The sequence below is a fragment of the Cygnus atratus genome, chromosome 22, assembly GCF_013377495.2.
Source record: "Cygnus atratus isolate AKBS03 ecotype Queensland, Australia chromosome 22, CAtr_DNAZoo_HiC_assembly, whole genome shotgun sequence".
Taxonomy (NCBI): Eukaryota; Metazoa; Chordata; class Aves; order Anseriformes; family Anatidae; genus Cygnus; species Cygnus atratus.
In genome coordinates, this window is record NC_066383.1 from 4,165,839 (window position 1) to 4,180,733 (window position 14,895).

Sequence of the window (14,895 nt, forward strand, 5' to 3'; positions counted from 1 at the left end):
AAATTAAAGGCAGGAGCAAAGATAGTTTAAATATTTCTTTCTACCCATGCCTTATTCGCAGTTCATTTGCTAATGAAACGGCTTTCAGGAGGAGCAAAGACCACATCCATCCTTCTGGCTCCTTCACCGGGCGGTGATTTGCTTGTGCCTGGGCAGGAAGGAGTACAGTTACTTTGATCAAATAAACACTGACAGGTGGTTCTGAAACGTTTGACTTGAAACTGAACTGAGTGTTTATTATTTGTAGTTTTGAAAGAGATGTGTGTAATCATTTCCCTTGCTCGTTCTCATCTGGATTTGGGATAAAACTGTCATGTGGAATATTTATCTTGTTATCAGTATTTTACAAAGTATTAATTGTTCTCACTGGTTTTCTTCTGAGGGGAACATATCGTCAGGTTTGTCTGAGAAACACATGGTGATATAGGTTGATTAAGTGATGTTACCAAGAATGGGTCAATAATGAAGACTAGGATTAACTATGTAATCCAAAAACCATTACAGCAGATCTGTCTTTTGATCCCAAGAGCATCTAAGTGTCTCTCTCCATCCTAGTGCCTAGATAGCCTCCAGGTCCATAGTATTCAAGCACCACAAACGAGAGCAGTGCCTCCTGTCTGACCTTAACAGATGGGGAGCTGCTGCACCAGAAGAGTACTCGGCTTGCCCAAGACCCCAGAGAAAGTCTGGAACAGAGGTAGTTTGACTTGGATGGGCTTTGGGTCTGTTTGACTTGAAGCTGTCAGCTGTTTATGGTCTTGTGTAGTCGTATTATTTAGTAATACTACCAAAAATCAACAGCAATAGGAAACAAAGTCCTGGAGCAGCTTAAAAATCAGGGCCTAGATTTCCCACAGTTTAATGTTAATTAGGTGAATAAATAATTTCTCAGGAAGCTTAGGAAAGTGTCATGTCCCTTATGGTGTCTTCTGTGCAGTTGTTGCTGTATCATATGGACAAAGGTGTTGAGAGACCCCTCTTGTTCCTGCAAAAATCCCAGAAAATCACAATAAACAAGAACCTCACTGGCTTCTAATTCTGTGTATGGAGCATAAGGCCTGGAAGGTGCAATTCAGCTGTATGTAGAGGAATCATGGGGAACTCAGCATCCCTTAATATTCAAATTGATGCATACATTGGAAATCATGCCCTTGTTTCTTGAACTGGCCTCTCTGAAAAAGTGAGTTTTACTGAAAAGGAAGCTAAACAAAATCAATTGGAGACATGTCAATTCTACGTGATGTTCTTTCATCTTTGTTCAGCAGCTGAGAGCCTCTGATGGAAGGTGGGGGAAAAAAATTCTCATCCTTTTTGCACCAAAATAATTCCCAGAACAATATGCAGCTAACGCCGGGATCTTGCTGGAGCCCTTTCCACTTAGCAGTGTATAAAAAGGGCAGGTTGGCCACAATCCCCTGCGCTGTGCCCTCCGGGGGGAAAAGGCTGAAGGCAGAGCAAGGCAAAAGTGGTTGCCTGAGAAGGGAAGGTGTGCGTGGGATCGCTTCTTTGATTGCTGAATGCAATAAGCTAATGTCCTCCTTTCTTCTTCTACTCCATAGAACTGCATTTGGGGAAATCAAGACCTGAGCAGATCCTTTTTTATTTCCACTCATTTTCAGGGTGAGTAAATTCTCTCATCTTTACTACTGCTGTCATATCCTGTGGAGCTAAGAAGTGTGACTTAAGGTTCAGAGGAAAATCTCTCTTTTTTTAATCTTTGCACTGATAACACTGTGCTTAATTTAGCAGCAGTGAGGTAGAACATTTGGATTTTGTTATCCATTTCCAAAACTATTGTTGGCTTCTTATTTCTTTGTTCCCCCCTACTGCTCATTTTAGATTTACATTTTACTGTAGGTGCCAAAAGATAAGTTAATGCCAACTTGATGATTAATTGTCTAATACTTGCCTCTGTCCTAAGATGGAAAGCCTTTATCTAAGTAACCTATTAATAATTATTTTATTTATTACCGCATGGGTACATCTAAATGGATTTGGGTTCTGCCTTCCTGAGAAATTTGGGCAAGAATTTATTGTTACAGCATGAAAGAAAGCCAATGAAACCTTAAAGTTGGTATCAGAAAGTATGTCTTAATGTTGGGGTCAGGGCACTTCTTTATCTATATTTTGCAAGCCCCGAGCAATATCACAGTCTTCTTGTCAAAAGTGTCCAATAATAAGCAGTTCTGAGGCTTTCTGGTGTGCTCAGAAATGTAAAAATCAATAGAATAGCTTGATTTTCAAGAGGCTCTGAGAACTGCCCGGGCCTTCTTAAGGTATCTCAGCCTAGCTGCACAAGCTTAGAAGGAAAATGTAGGAAAAGCACAGCTGGGAGCCTGCCCGGCCTGTGCCACAAAGGGGGCTTGTGTAGCTCTGCAGAAGGTACCGGGAACATTTGTGCTGGTGGAAGTGCAGGATGAAGCTTTGGTGAGCTGGTAACTGGCTGCAGGCATCTCATCTCAAAGTAGTGTCTTTACAGGGGGAGATTTGGAATTGAGGATGGAATTCAGAGCTGCCTCCTGCTGGGGGAATTGGTATTGAAGGTGCCATACACACATAGCGTTAGTACAAGGCTACGGCTGTGAATAGGTTTAACTGGATAAGTGAAGGGGAAGAAAAAAATGGCATTGAACGATGATAATAAATGTATTGGTGGTGAGACTGGTTGCCTCATTCTCTTGAAGTTATGATTAGACAGTAGGAATGAGGTAGCTGCATGCTTTAGGGCACTTCTGAGACTCTTGCCTATTGGCAAAAATTAATGTTTTGTAAGCAAGAGGTACTATAGATACCAGGTAATGTTCCCACCATGAAGAAATGGTAGGACACCATGTAATAGCCAGTGCTTGAGACTTATGTGAGCACTGTACATAAAGGTGGATTGACCCACCTGGTCCTTTCGTAAAGGGCTTTGCCTGGGGAGATTTGAAATTCCTCCCTTTGCATTGAGATTCACCTCTCCTTGTCTACTTATGTATGTTCTAAGAGATATAACTCACATCTAGCTGAGGTCCCCACGTGCTATTGCAGCGCAAATACTGAATGCACATATACGTACTGTGTAACACAGTGGATAAGACGCGGGTGTAGGTAGCATGGTAATATGGCTTGTGAACTAAGGAATAACCTGTGTGTGTGCTTATATAATAACCATACCACCTTGTTCCGCTGCTGTTGAATTCTGGGTCCAAATGCCTTTTGCTTGTGTGTGAATATTTTGACACCCGTTAATCTGCTGAATTCATTGGGGCCTAAAAGAGAAGTGTACCAATTTTCCCGAAGTCTTAATGCTACCCTTGGCTTCAGTGGGATTGCTGTTTTCCTGGATAGGCCTGAGCTGGACGTGAATGAGAGAAAACTGGGTGGCTAAGGCTTGAGACATCAATTTTGGGAGTCTCAGATCCCCAGATTTCCATGAAGGGAATCTGGGTCATTTTGTGGGGTGAGCCTGAGACCATCAGAGCAGATTTCTCACAGTGTGAATTTCATCTGGGAGCATTGTAGCTCCTGTGAAATTTTCATGAGCCTCTTTGCAAGCTGTAGAAATGTGGAAGGAGTAAACTGGTAGCAGCTCTTCCTTCTGTTACAAACCCGAAGGGAATTCCCAGCAGATACAGCTCTAGGAGGGTGTTTTGAGCGGTTTCCTAATTCAGAGCAGTTGCTGAATGTTTAAAAGTAGTGCCAGTGGACCAAAGGCCAGCTCTAAATTTGGAGGGTATTATTCTGTGCCCCTGGGCTGTGTCCTGATGGCATAGCACAGGGGTCCTTCCCTTGGGTTATTGAGCAGCTGGCAGAAGCAGGGAGATCCCCTGGCTTGCTCTGGGTCTGGTGGAGGTAACAAAAAGCAAATGTCATCTGAGGCTGAGGGGAAGCCACACTGATGGTTGGATGAGGCTGTTCCTTGCACAACATGCTCTGCTTCTGAATGTTGAGATAACTGCAGAAAAAAAAAGTAAAAACAAAGTGAAGTCTCTGCTGTACAGCAGAGAGGAAATAGGAACAAGGTGTCCAAAGACGTTAAAACCATCCTGTTTAGGGAGAGGAATGAACTGTATCTTGCATTAATATAGCTGCTTCGTATCAAGTGCTTTCACCCATAAAATACTGGCTGTGCTTTCTCTGTAAACAAAGTTGAATGTCCTTAATGCTATATAAGAAAATGTTGTGGAGCTTGCTGAAACTTCTGGGCCCTTTTGTGCAGTAGATGGTGCGTGGGGCAGCGGTGCCTGCAGAGATTTTCCACCGAGATTGCCCAAGAAAGTTTCTGTGCTGCCTCATCGGAAGAGACGTCTCTGTTAGCGTGCCTTAGTCCTGCTCCGTGAATACCACTGCCTCGGTGCTGATATTTGGATGTGTTTCTAATTCACAGTGGTTCGAGGCACGCTTTTGGGGGATGGGGGGGAGGTTAATTGAGGAAGGAAAGGCCTGAGGGAGAGCTGCTACGCAGTTTGCTCAGAGCATTGCTGAGATCCTGGGAGCCTCGCCGAAAGGGCAAGCATTAGGGCAGCCCATCCATCCTGCTCCCAACAGAGCCACTGGGGATGTAGATGGGGCTTACTCACTCTGTGCCTCCCCAGGGAGGCTTTTATTTTTTGGAAGGGTCTTTAGCAGGAGGGAGGAGGTGGTGACGGTAGCTTTGGGGCCTGCCAAGGTCTGTCCTAGGTCTCCATGCTTTCCTAGGGACTTAGCTCTTCTGTAGGTACCTAGCCTCTTTCTCTAGGTCTATAATTTTCCTAAAAATACCTGCTTTTACCTGAGGTCTAGACTCTTTCCCAGGCACCTGTAGATTTTCCCAAGTCTGTGCCTTTTGCTTGAGATCTGTGTTTTTTCTCTAGGCATTGTTCTGCTGGGCATCAGCTGAGCAGGCTACTGCACTACCGAGGCTTATTATGATTAACACAGTTACAACATCAGAGAGAGAAGAGCTCAGCGCTGTTGAGGCACACAATTATTAGCACATTTGCAGCGTTTGAGAGAAGAGGGCTGTGGCTGCGCTAGCCGGACAAGCCTCACGGTTATTACCATATTAATGGTATCAGGGAGGAGGCTTGCAGGCTGCAGTAGCTGCAGAGGCTCACGATTACTTGCACGTTTGCAATAGGAGAGAGGCAAGGCTCGTGATTATTATTATATTGCTCATCAGTCTGTGTCCTGATACTGCTCAGTCATGCATGCTAGGAACAGCTTATCCGTAATGCCTGGAGAATGGTGTGCCACAATCCTCTTGTAGCCCATCAGCAGGGCGGTTGGAGGACCTCCCAAGGCTGTAAAGGGAATGAAAATTTATCAGTATCCCTCTCTCCTTTTTCTTTCCAACAAGCAAGGATATTCGCTGTGATTAAATTGTTGGGGCTTTGTCGGAGGTTAAGAACTTAACAAAGGGACTTTGTCACGTGAGATGAGCTGTGAGGGAGATCCCCTGGAGAAGCTCTTCCTCCGAGATGTTCACACACCTGTATTCTGGGTGTCACAAGCCAAACGCAGCACAGTCCTGTTCAACAGACCAAAACCCCGTGTTTAAACGTTTTCAGCAAGTATGTGTGGTTTGGGGATATCTCATTCCTTGCCTGTGCTCGTGGCAGAGGAAATGTGATGGGAGTGCCATGCGCATTTCACGCTCCTTGGCCTTGCTCCAGGTCTCTCGTGAAATAGCCTCTCCTGGCTGTGGTTGTGAGCTCTGTGTTTGCAATGGGTAACACGTTAAACTCGGCGCCGTGCTTCTCCTGCTTGTCAGTGAGTTTTCCAGTACACTTAGAGCGAGATAGGTATTGAGAGGATAAGAGGATTTAACACAGAGAGGGTCAGGTATGGGCGTGGGACAGCAGATGCCTTCACTGATGGAGATTCTCCTCTTCAGCTGTCTTGTAAATGAGACACAGATGTCCTGAGCCCCAGTCTGTGCCTGAACCACAAGACTAAAGGGAGGAGAGAGTATATGTTTATTTGAACCCCTTGTTATACTGCTGGCAATGTATTGCTAGTTTCCATTCCTATTTTTTTGTACTCTTAGCAATCCATTTGCTATTGCCCTTTTCTTCTGCACTCAGCCAGTAATCAACACACTCCAAAACACAATGGATTCCTTTTTGCGGTGAATCCCCTACTTTATGCAAACGTTTTCTGGCCTCATTTCTTTGGGATACGTTTCAATGGGAAGAAGAGGGGAAAGTATTCCTTGTTCCTAGTGAAAAATTGCACTGGCAGCCTGGGTTATTTTGTCGGACGTGTGGCTTTAAGTGACGCCTTTGCCATCTGTTCTGTCTGCTAATTATGAATGCAAAACAAACGTAGCCCACAATTGCTTCATTTAGAATAAGGGAGATGGCAGTGACCAAAATAGTTTTATTTTGGTGTCAGATGCTCTTTTTATTTCTCCTGTCTCTTCCTAATCTAAAGCAGGTCTGAAGCACTTCTGTCTCTTCCTCTTCCAGTTTCCAGCAATAGACATTGCCATGACAAACGAAACCATCTTCTACGTGTTCATCACTTGGGCTTTTTTAAGAGGCAACTCCTCAAAAGCAAGGAAAGGGAAAATATTACACGACTTGAACTGTGAGGGCTAGTTTTGGACTTCACTTTGTGACTTCGATTGCACTCGTCTTAGCTGCGTAAGTAACTTGAAGAGAGACATCGTGGTGTCTCCAGAAAGTCTGACAGCAACATGTGCACCGTTTTCTCGATCTGTTCCATCCCTGTTTCCTCTTACCAAAGGGAACTCCTGTACTCGTACTGGACTCGCGTGGTACTACTGAACGTTGCATTCTCCTGTTGCTTTGTCCAGCAGCTGAGGAGGTGAATTTTCTTGGGTTTTGATTGTGGCCCCAAAGGATTTTCTCCTTCAGTGACCCATCACTGAAGATGGGTGATCCCTGTCCTTCAGTGACTCAGCAGGACCAGGGTATAAGAAGAACTGTGCCCCCCTCCATTTACTAATTAGACACTGCCTATCTTTCAGCATTTCCTAAGTTGCTGCTGACTTCAAGCCAGGGCTGGGCGATGTGGCACGTCGTGGAGGTATTGCTAGCAGCACAGCCATCCATCGAGTTGACCTGGATTTAGAAAATGGAGATGAGATAAAATGCTTGCTGCGCTCTGCTCTAAGGGGACATGCAGCCAAAAAGCCAAAGCTGTGGAACAATTTCTCTTTGAGTTGTTTGAAACTGAAAGAGGCAAAGTGGTTTTTTTCCTAGCTAAGTGACAACATGATGTGTGCTTAGCTGTGACCGCATTTGTTTGACCAGTCCTTTCTCAGGCCAAGGAGGAGGTGGACAAGTGGCTGTGAGGGTTTTTCCCCACCTCTGCTAAATAAGTCTGGCAGCTTGCAGATACACATCTGCTTCACTTCAACTCTCCTTTCTTTGGTATTGAGCATGTAGACACATGTTTTTTACCCCTCCTTCCTTCCCTCCCTAGCCATCACTCTTGCTATGATAATCAACAGATTTCACGTCATTTTCTGGCTGCTTCCACGTTGGAGGGAAATAGGGTTGGAGCACTTTTCTACCTACTAAAAATCAATTTTATGGACAGCAGAAATTCTCATTTCTTCCTCCCCACAAACCTTCTCCAAGAAAACTTGTTGGTTTGTGGTTAAATACTCCTTTCCCAAGTTATTTTGAAATTCATCTCACTACTTTACAGAGTTTTTCTGAAGAATATAGGTAAAGGTTCTGACTGCTTCATTTTGGCCCCTTTGAGGTTGTCCAGGGAATGAACGGCAGGGGGACACTACTCTCAGGAAGGCATTGTATCTGGAAAAATCTCTCTGACTGCTTTCAGACCTTGGCCAACTGTCATAGCACAGCTGAGGCAGAAATATGCAGTGCTCCGTCACATCCGGGGTGTGAAACACCCAAATCAGATCCTAAAAACTCACAGACTGGTCCCAAACTCTTGTCTCTTTGTCTTTGAACACTGCACATTCAGACCAGGGTCCTGTCCTAGGCTGTACAGTTGGACACCACTTCTACAAAATAATCATCAAAAACGCCTGAGGATCTTGCAGTATGAGAGTTAAAGATTCTGCTGGTGTCCCAGGCCTGAAGGATGATCTTGTGGTTTAAGCATTTGGACTGGAACCAAGAGATGTGAGATAAATTCCAGGCTCTGTTGTGCACTTCCTCTGTGTCAGCTTTGGAAAATCATTCCTTCTCTCTATGCTTCCATTCTTCCCTTCTCTCCTTGTAAGACATCGTGCTCTGCTCTTGTGATTTTAATACTGCAATACTGAAATACTTGCAATTCTGAAAGCTCCTAATCCATGACTCAGCTTGTTTTCTGAAACTCTTCACTTTCAAGTTAAAATAGTGCTCCAGCCCATGGAGCTACAAGGGATGAAACAGATTTAAATTTGAAAATAAAGGCACAAAAGCTCAGACAAGTTTGAAGAGCACGATAATTAATGCCAGTTAGTCTGCCTGATAACAGTAAGAAGCAGCCTGGTCCAGGATGGCTGAGGTTAACAGTACTGGGAATGAAGGTAGGGTACATTTTTCTCTGGGTTCAGTTGGGTGCCCTGGGAATGAATGTCCATGAATAATGCTAAAAGTATGACCAAGAAGAGACGCTCTTGTATGCCAACATGGCTGTATTTTAATTAGTTTTAACTGCAATAGTTTTGATTATTAGGATCTACGTCTTTGGAGAAAGACTTAGCAAATAACAGTCACAATCTGATGGAGAAGACTGAGGTTTGGTTCCCTTGTACCTGGTGTGGACACTTGCCAGCTTTGTGTCAGGAGGGAAGGAAGGACAATTGCTGGAGACTTCTGTAGGTTTGTGCATCTAGAGTAATGTACAGGATCAGTTGTCCTGTTTTGGGGTGTACTGTTTTTTATTTGAAAGTTTGGAATCGTATGAACGTGACGGCAGCGTTTAACAAATCGTCTTTCTTGCGTGATTTATATCTGACTTTCAAATCCAATGCGATGCCAGTCAAGCTATTTGTCTTTGCTCTTTTGGACGGCTGCTTTGCTTGGAGCTCAGTGAATCGGTGGCCAAAGGAGTGAACCTCCCATGGCATAATGCAGAAGGAATGTGTAGGTGTGTGCAAACCTTCTCCCCGGGGGGCATGTGGCAGGCAGTGGCAGCTCCTGGTAGGGCTGGGCAGCCTGGGTGAGCTGCGCGCGTGCCTGCCGTGGTCTCAGCACCCTGCGTGCCTCCTGCTGGTAGCCAGGGTGTGCTGGGTCCTAGTGGAGATGGTTGTCCAAAGGGTTGTCCATAGCTTGACATTCATCCACACTCCCTTCGTGTGATGTGGCACCTGGATAATGAAAACAAGACTGCAAATCCTTGGGTGCATCATGCAGCCTAGGACACTGGAGCTGGTTTTACCTTCACAACAACTGCTTTTTGAATAAGCAGCTGTGAAGTGGGTTTGGATAGTAGTTGTTGCATAAAGAAAAGGTCCCCTGATTTGTTCTCCTACAAACGGTGTAAGGTTATTCCCACTCTCAGTGAACCATTCCTATTTTGTCTCAAATTTGCTCTTCCATACCTTGGTCTCTCCATTACAGCTTTGGGTTCAGGGTGGGAGAAGATAGATTTTTTTTTTTCCCTTCAGAATCTCCCAGGGCATATAAAGGACAGATTTTTATTTATTTATTTATTTATTTATTTATTTATTTATTTCTAGAAGACCTTAACAGGTATGAAAAGTGTAACCCAAACCATTCATAATGTGTGACTCTTCCACCACCTGGTGTACTTGGCCCACTCTTGGACGGCATAGCAGAATTACTCAGAGCACAATGCCAAGTCCAACACAGTATTAGGTCAAACTGGGGCTGATTCTTGTCAGGAACTGAAATTCGACATGTTTTGCTGCTGGTTGCATGGCAAGTCTGCTTGTTTCCCTTGAAATGCAATTTTAGACATCAGTCCTGTGTGCTTCCTTCTCTCCGATTAGATGCAGAGGTTGAGATTTTGGTCTCTTGTGGCTTCCCCAGCTGATGGCTTCTAGTCTCTGGGAGCATCATGACGTACCTTGCCCATCGAGTGACAAGAGGGTGTGTTTGGCCTGCTATAGCACGAGATCGGACTAGATCTTATTTACTCATCTGTCACCTGGGGACATTGGTGATGAGGCAATAAAAAGTGGTCCCAAACTACCACCCCATCACATCTGCTGTACTTGTGGCACCACGTAACCCGTAAGACGTATTGTCTGCTGTCCTAGTGTCCGTCCATGAAACAATTTGATATATGCCTATCTTTTGCTCTTTGGGAGGAACAGAACGTGCTGTGAATGCAGTGCTTTCAGTGACAGACAGTATTTGTACAGGTTTCTCTAGATGTCTGTGACTTGACTACAGGCTAGGAATAAGTCGGGTATTTTCCATCTCTGTTTGGGATTTAGCCTGCTGTGTGGATGCTTCCAGACAGTTTCTATCTCTGGGTGACTTTAAAGACTGACCTGTAAAAAAAATGCTTTTCTTTGCACTGGGGATGCTCTAGCCTGTACCACATAGTAGGTATTATCCCAAAATATTTGCTCAAGGGGAGGTAACTCTCAGACCCCCTGCAAGGGTTTTATCCCCTCATCTTCAGATTACACAGTTCCAACAGACAGCTAATGACACACGTAATGATGATAAAAAGTAAGTGCGACTGCAAAGGGTAACATTTAAAAATAATGATATACCTCTAACTAGGTCTTATAAAAGGAAGTCTTAAATAGCGAGTGAGAAACAGATGCTTTGGGGGACTTGTGGATAAAAATAGCAGCTTTCAATTTGCAACCAAAACAAAAATATGGCCCCACTTAGTCAACCTCAACACTAGAAATTCCTGTGAAAACCATAGGACCCAGGGCTGGGAAGGCATGTTAACTACCTGGTACTGCATCTGCGGTGGTTTTGGCATATTTTTCTGGCTCCTACCTTGCCTTAATTCTTGCTTTTCTACCCATACTGGTGCCTTGCGAATCCCATCTTACTGGGCCTGATGGTTTATTTAACAGCTCTTTAGTGGGCTGAGACCTTTGGATTCTGTTTTCCTTGGAAAAACGCTCAGGTTGGGTCTGGGCTATGCACAAATCGTTTTCTCCATGGGCAGTGCTGATTTTGACAGAGCTGGGGTAGGTGTAGCGCGCTCGGGATCTTTGCCCAGTGTCGAGCGTTTTCCTCGAGGCAGGGCTCCGTGGGGCTCAGTTATCCACCTCCGTGATGAAAGACTAAATCAGCCTCGGCAGGGCTGGATATGTCTGCTTTGCGGGATGAGGTTTTCAAAGGCAAACTACAGACAGCTCGCTGGAGGCAAAGGCAAATATCCTTTTCCCAGCTAAACTGGGCTGGTTGATGGTCTGCACGTCTGCAGGCAGCTCTCCCCCCCACAGCTCTCCCAGGGGAAAGAAGTGCGTGAGTGGTTCCTAATCCTCTCCAGCACACCTAGCTAGGTTCGTACCCTCTTCTTGGCTGGTTTTAAGTTATAAGGACCGATTTTTGCATTGACACCTATGAGACATTGTGCCATGCTCTCTTCTCCTGGCTCTGCTGTGGGAGTAATAAGCTCCTTGGCAAGCAGTTCGGGTGCTACAGCATCCCAAACCTCATCTCAGCCATTTATAAACCTGTGGACATGAACAGTGATTTTCTGCAGGCAGCTCTGACTCCGCAGTGCTGGGTTTGGGGCATCTATCTGTGCAAAAGGACCGAGCAAGCTGGAGAAAGGGATATGTCTGTGTGTTTTTGTTTAACTGGGAAAGACACTACACGGTCGGAGATAGTATCTTTATAATATTCCTACTTTTTCCTTACCTGTTGAAACAAAAAAGCAAACCTTTCTTTTAAATGGGTAGTTTTAACTCATTCATTTGGTGTTTCTGTTTCAGGTGGTTCTTCCCAAACAAAGATAAGCAGTCAGGTGAGTCCAATATTTCACTTTCCTGCACATCTATGCATGAGGAATGAGAAATTATGAGTGGAACCGATGCTGGACACCTCTGAATTTCAGGGATTGAGGTTCAGGTGGCTCCATAGCCTCCTAGCCACGAACCCACAGAGAGGCATTTTTAAAACAGGCATTTTGTTCTTTGTCTCCTATGAGGTGCTGCAGATTCACTTGCTTCGGAGCTTGCATTTAGTGATTAGACCTTTATAATTTTCTCCTCTACCGGTAATGCCCTCGCACTGTCATTTGGAGCTGAAAGGAAAGCGCACTGCCAGCGCTGGCCCCACTGGGTGCCGTGATAATACTCTTAGGAGCGAGACTGTCATTAGATTAAGTGGAAGATACCAGTAGAGTTGCTCTTGATGGCCAGCCTCTCTTTTCTCCACATGATGCTCGGAGTCCGACTCTACTTTTCTTTTCAGATTTCCATATTGTCCCTCCTTTATGCCTTGTCAGGAGCATTAGTCACAGCTATCCATCTGCATCGTGCGTTGCAGCTGAGACAAAGCCCGTGGGACGTGTGGCTGCTCAGCACCCTCACCCTGCGTAGCTCGGGGTTTGGGTCCCTTGTGTGAACAGCAAGCACTGGGGCAGGGAATCAGCATTCGGCCCTACATGCGCCCTGCATGACGATATTTGTCCTGGGTGGGGTGGCACCGTGGTGGGACGTTGGCTGTGCTGGGACCACACTCAGCTCTGGCGTGGAAACGCACTGGGGCTGACCAAAGGACTCGCTTCTCTCGTTTTTGCTGGTAAAAAGTGAAGATGATGCTCATTAGGGCAGTGTGGGCTCCTCTTCTGGAGTTTTACCTTTAGTAAAAGCCCTCAGCTGGGCCTGAAAGCGGGGTGATGCTCTGGGGCTCACCCCAAGGCACAGCCCGTGGCATTGGCTTTTCCCATACATGATGCTGGTGGATTTGTAGATTACCGGGTTCCTCACGTGAGGCTTGAAATCCTCATCTCGTGAAATGCGGTGCACACGACAAGCAAAAGGCAGGTGCTGAACGATTGTCCCGAGCTGTCTGTCAGTGGGAGAGGATTTGAGACTGTCAGAGACGGAAGGAGGGCTTCCAGAAAGAGATTTCCTGCACCCAAATAACAAGGAACAGGGAAAAAAAAAAAAGTTGAATTTTGTCCCAGCCGAGGACTGAGGAATGGATGGTGCTGTGCAGCAACCATCACCTTCCCTGAGTGGGTCAGGCTTGATTTAATCCCCCCCTCCCTCAAAGCAGAAGGTGAAGAAACTATCTCTAAAGGTGCGGTTCAGGAACACACACACCAGAGACTGGAGGGGGAAAAAAAAAAAAAAAAAAGGTTGTTTAATATGGATATCTGACCCCACTGCGCTGGGAGAATGAGGCAGTCTGCGGCCCCGAGCGTCTGGTGGCAGGGAGTGGGTCCCACATTGTTGGCTCTGGCAGGGTTTCAGACATCTGCCAGGGGACGGGGATTTTGTTGGGAGAGCGAGGGGAGCGAGAGAGAGACGCAAGCAAGCGCGGGGAGGCTTGCAGCTTTCTATATATGCCCGGATAACACTTCCTCTTTAAAATTCCCTTACTAAGCTCGGCTCCTATATTTTATATTCAGAACGAAGGTTCCCGCCCCCCCGGCCCTCCCCACCCACCGCCACCCTCTCTGCCTTTAACTTGGGGAGTTAGGAGCTGCTATATCCACCCCGTGTGCTTTGCCAGGCAGCCCGTTTAAGGCCAAGATTAATGCAGTGCATTGGTGCAATCGTGCCGCAGTGCTGCGTGATCGGAATACGAGATGGAATATAGGGGGAAAGGCCAGAAATGTGCCTCTGTGCTGAGTTTACACAAGTCTCCTTAGCAACTTGTCTGATTATTTTTTTTTTGTTTTCTATGTGGGGTGTGTGCGTGTGTGTGTGTGCGGGAGCACTGTCCCAAATCACCAGTGAATAAAACGTTCCCTGAGTTTTTAAATAGCTCCGCTTGTTGGGCTTGTTGTTCTTTTTCCTTCTCCCTTTCCCTTTGTTAAATTAGTGGCTTCGTTTATTTATTTATTTATCTATTTATTTATTTATTTTTCCTGGAGGGAGGAGGGCACGGGGCAGGGGGGGGGACACCGAGCGAAGGGTGGCAGTGGGGCTGGGGGTGGGGGCACCGCAGTACTTTTCATTGTGACTTCGAGAGAGTTGGTTCCTTTCCAGTTGTTCACATCGCAGCATGTGGAATTAGTGTGCTTTCTCCCGATTTGCCACAGAATTGGCAGTAGACTGACGCTGTTAGTCATTTGAATTGTATTTGGATCCGGGCTGATATTTTTTTTTTGTATTTATTTATTTCAAAACAATTTATTTTATTTTGAAAATATGCACGATGTATTTTATAGTCTATAAAATGGAGGAAAGGGGAAAAAAAAAAAAAAAAAAGAAAAGGGTGAGAGGATTGTGGCACGACTGTCCCCCGAGCCATCCCTTTATTCCCCTCCCCGTCCAATTTTTTTTAGTTGCCTCCTGAAGAACCCCCTCCCTCCCTCCCCATAGGAGGGAGTGGCCTTTTAGTGATCAAGGTACGTTGGATTTTTTTTTCCCCAGTTTGTGCGATACTTTATTAATAGTGTGGGGCAAAGAGAAAGGCTGGAGGGTGGGGAGAGCAGGGGAGGAGGTGACGGCGGGTGGAGAGAGAGGAAAGAGTTATCCTCGAAGTACTGTACCTTGAAATAACTCGAGGGAAAATAGTTGCTGCCTCCCTTGAGCTGCTTTCCAAACCTTTCTGTGCGCTTTTACTTTTTCTTTTCCTTCTATTTTTTTTTTAAAGCTTGCCGGGGGGAGGGGGGATGGGGGGGTGAGAGGGAAGAAAAAAAAAAAAGAAACTGAGCCAAAAAAATTTTGAAGGCTTGATGTTGGCTTCTATACAAACAGATGTTGCCTGTCATTCCGCTGTTAAGCAGGCAGCAGATTGGAGCAAGCAGCAGCAGTTCGGGGGAACTGCAGCAGAACTGGAGAGTGGGAGATCTGTAGACAGAGAAATACCTTTTTGTTGT

At 45.6% G+C, this 14,895-nt stretch overlaps 1 long non-coding RNA gene across 10 annotated transcripts in view; it reads left to right on the top strand.

Annotated features, from left to right (window-relative positions):
* Nucleotides 1-14,895, top strand: part of LOC118252531 (uncharacterized) — a 51,048-nt gene that overhangs the window by 3,964 nt on the left and 32,189 nt on the right. For 6 of the 10 annotated variants that reach the window (XR_004780158.2, XR_004780155.2, XR_004780163.2 and 3 more), the window contains 2 exons: nucleotides 1,560-1,620; nucleotides 11,831-11,862. This is a non-coding gene — a long non-coding RNA (uncharacterized LOC118252531). Of the gene's footprint in view, nucleotides 1-1,559; nucleotides 1,621-8,306; nucleotides 8,480-11,830; nucleotides 11,863-14,385; nucleotides 14,422-14,895 lie in introns of those variants that run through there. The other 4 variants (XR_004780161.2, XR_004780162.2, XR_004780160.2 and 1 more) reach the window with 3 other exon arrangements.